The sequence below is a fragment of the Triticum aestivum genome, chromosome 7A (assembly GCF_018294505.1).
Source record: "Triticum aestivum cultivar Chinese Spring chromosome 7A, IWGSC CS RefSeq v2.1, whole genome shotgun sequence".
NCBI lineage: Eukaryota > Viridiplantae > Streptophyta > Magnoliopsida > Poales > Poaceae > Triticum > Triticum aestivum.
This window is the reverse complement of record NC_057812.1, coordinates 636,747,443-636,751,317: the sequence shown is the minus strand read 5'-3', so window position 1 is coordinate 636,751,317 and position 3,875 is coordinate 636,747,443.

The following is a 3,875-nucleotide window of genomic DNA, read 5'->3' as shown; positions in this document are numbered from 1 at the left end:
ATGGGCTAAGTTGGGACTCCCCTGCAGGGATTTGAACTTTCGAAAGCCGTGCCCGCGGTTATGGGCAGATGGTAATTTGTTAATGTCCGGTTGTAGATAACTTGAACCTTAACTTAATTAAAATACATCAACCGTGTGTGTAACCGTGATGGTCTCTTTCCGGCGGAGTCCGGGAAGTGAACACGGTGTTGGAGTTATGCTTGACGTAGGTTGTTTTAGGATCACTTCTTGATCATAGATTTTCGACCGTGCTTTTGCCTTCTCTTCTCGCTCTCATTTGCGTATGTTAGCCACCATATATGCTAGTCGCTTGCTGCAGCTCCACCTCATATCTTTTACCTTACCCATAAGCTTAAATAGTCTTGATCACGAGGGTGCGAGATTGTTGAGTCCCTGTGGCTCACAGATACTTCCAAAACCAGTTTGCAGGTGCCGTTGAGTCCGCGCAAATGACGCAACCAAGCTCAGGAGGAGCTCGATGAAGATCTTGCCCTTTGTGTTGTTTCGTTCTAGTTGATCAGTAGTGGAGCCCAGTTGGGGTCGATCGGGGACCCTGTTGCATTTGGGGTTCTTCTTTTATTTTGGTTCCGTAGTCAGACCTTGATTGTATTTGGATGATGTAATGCTTTATTCATGTATTGTGTGAAGTGGCGATTGTAAGCCAACTATGTATCTCTTTCCCTTATGTGTTACATGGGTTGTGTGAAGATTACCTCACTTGCGACATTGCTTTCAATGCGGTTATGCCTCTAAGTCGTGCTTCGACACGTGGGAGATATAGCCGCATCGAGGACGTTACAAGTTGGTAATCAGAGCCTTCCCCGACCTTAGGAGCCCCCACTGATTGATCGTTTTTAGCAGCCGAGTTGTGTCTAGAAAAATGTTTTGAGTCATTTAGGATTATATATATCGGAGAGTTTAGGAATTCTTTTTACTTCCCAGTCTCCTCATCGCTTTGGTAAGGCATCCTGACATAGAGTTTTGACTCTTCTCTTCTCAAATTTCACTAAATTTTTTTAGGATCACGCGGGTATCTTGGAATCGTTTCGATGGTTTTATGATGAGAACATTGTCTTGGTGCCTCCTGTCAGGGGTTTTGTGGAAGTGTCCCGGGGAATTGAGCTCTGAGGTGTTGTTGTCATAATTTTATCGTTGCAGTTCTGGAATACCTGAGTTTAGTTCGCCGACATCGAAAATCTCTTTTATGCAGTTGTTGGTGAGATAACCTCGACGCCATCCAGTACTGGGGCGGGAGTTCGGGAGTATTGCCATAACTTGTATAACGGATGCTTTTCGAAGGTTGAGGTAGATGATTTCCGAAGATTTCTCAGTTATGTGTTGAAGGATGGATACAGCTGGATGTAGGATTTGTTAGTTTTGGGTGAGATATTATGCTTCCCCTGTATCCCCAACACCTGATTGCATAACCGGAAAGTTTCGGGAGTTTATTAGTGGGAATTCAAGTAGTCCTTAGGATATCTTTCCGACAGATGTATGGTATGAAATTGGGGTTCGACGTCTAGTGGTCTGCCTATTCACGGTTGGTTTTACAGTGGTCTCGTTGTGTCTTAAAGAGTCCTTGGCTATGCCGACTCGGGGACGCTTCGTATGTCATGTGCACTGCCTTGTACATGATGGTACTGTATGATCGAGCCCGTGTAGGCCCCACCACGAAAACTTCGGAAGAAATCTCTATCATATGTTTGTTCCGGCTTATTCTGCAAGCCAATCCTTTGTTTTTTTTTGTTTTGAGTTGTGGTATTCGAGTTGCTTCGAAGTCAAATGTTGATTCCATACCTTCCCCAAATGGTGTTCTCATACTCCGATGTGAATACTAATCCTTCTCGATAATCGAGATTGTTATGCCAATCTTGTTCTACCGGTGTGTCTCTCTTCAAGTGGATCCGATCACTTCAACATTCGCAAGATCAATTATCAGTTCTTCTCAATGTTGTTTGTTTCATCCATCTCCAAATTGCCTTTGTTTTTTTCCCGCCCACCCACCCTTTTTCCTGAAGGACTCGGATTTCTTTATCAAGTATCCATCTTATTGATGCGAAGTCTCTTCTTTCTTTTCTTTCAATATTCTTATCCGGTGATTATCAGGAAGATTCTAACGGAGCTTCAAGTTCGTCACTCTTCACTCGTTTTCTTCTCCGGTGGATTCAAATTAAGATTTGGTGTTGATCATATCCTTTTTCCTCGTTTCAAATGCTTTCTCATGCCGGTGCACCTCTTAATCATCCACTTCTCGCTATTCAATTGTTCCGGAGTGCTCAAGATATCTCGAAGATTCGTGCTTCCACTCTGCATTCGTTCAAGATCTTTCAAGGTTGTTATCTCATTCAAGTCATTTTATTCAACCGGTGCTTTCTCTCTTTTAAATCGTTATATCAGTGTTTTCTTTTGAGTGGCCCCATAACTCACAGGTCTTTTCCTAGGATCTTACCTGACTCTTCTCTTTTCCCGGCATTACTCTCAAATTCTTTTCCAAGTTTGACGTAAGAATGAATTTTTCATCAGTCAAATGCTTTTCTCCAAGATCTTTCAAATTCTTTTCATCGTTGGTTCAACTTTTCCATTCATCTTTATTCCGGAGTATCTCAACAATTTGGTGGTGTTTCTCGTCATAATTCTCAGATTTCGATGACCGAAGAAGAGTTTTCCTCAAAATCTTAACCATTCTCTCAGAGATGCGTAGTTCAAACTTGTTGCCATCCTCTCATAATTGTTTTCGATCGTGGGAATTCTTTTCACCTATCCGGTGCAAATTCAGGAGTCTTTTCAGTTTGATTCTCCGGAGGCCATCATCTCATTATTATTCATTTCAGCTGGCAGCTCTCATTCTCCAAATCTTACCGGTGCATCATTCAAATATTCTTTAATCAATTCATGATCTCTCCGTTCCCTTGTATCTAAATCCTCTCAAGTATCTTCGTACTTTTTATAATTCTTCCAGGTGATTCATCCCTTTACTTCGTTCATTTTCAATTCTTACGGTGGTTTCTTCAAGAGTTCCTCTTCCTTCGTTTATCATATCAATTTATTCGATGTTCCAATCCTACCGGCGGTTCGTCGAAGACATTCTCAAGTTTATGTTATATATCTCTTAATCTTTTCTACAAGAATAAGTTGTATGCAATCCGTTTGCTCGTCATCAATTTAATTGGTGAAGGAGGAGCATAACATAATTCTTATTCTTGATTCACCCAGATGATTAATTCCTTATTCCGGAGGTTCATCAAATTCCTGATTTCAATTGTTCATCTTCTCTTTTCCCGGAGTTCCAATCTTTTTCAACTATTTCACCACGGAGATTCATCTAAATCGGTACAAGGATTCACCTTGTGTTTTCAAACTCTTTTTTCCTTCCGTTTGATCATCCTTTTGTTACCGGAGTTCTTCATGGATGTTCTACACGATGGTTCATCAAGGAAATAATCCCTTCTCCAAGTTTTCATTGAGATTCTTTTCTAAGGAGCTCAATCATTCTTCTACTTGCAATCCGGAGTGCAATTCTTTCTACCGTATCATTGGAGGTGGTACTATGTCATTCTTGATAATTTGAGTTCATGTTTCATGATTCACATGTTGTTAAGAATGAGGTATTTTAAATCCACCAATCTCTTCATTCGAGTTAACTTGGGTTATTTTTTCACCTAAAGTTTTCCCTGAGGATTATTGCTATTTATGGTGCTTATAAATGATCCAAGTTCTTCATTTATCCTACCGGTGATAAGTTTCTCGTCTCCTCGTTAATATCAATCCAATCTATTGTTTCCGTTAGTGGCAGAATTTCACCTCATAGTTTTGAGATGTTCTTCATAAGCCCACTACAAGCTTACTCTTTTCGTTGTTGGTTTTCCAACAACTCC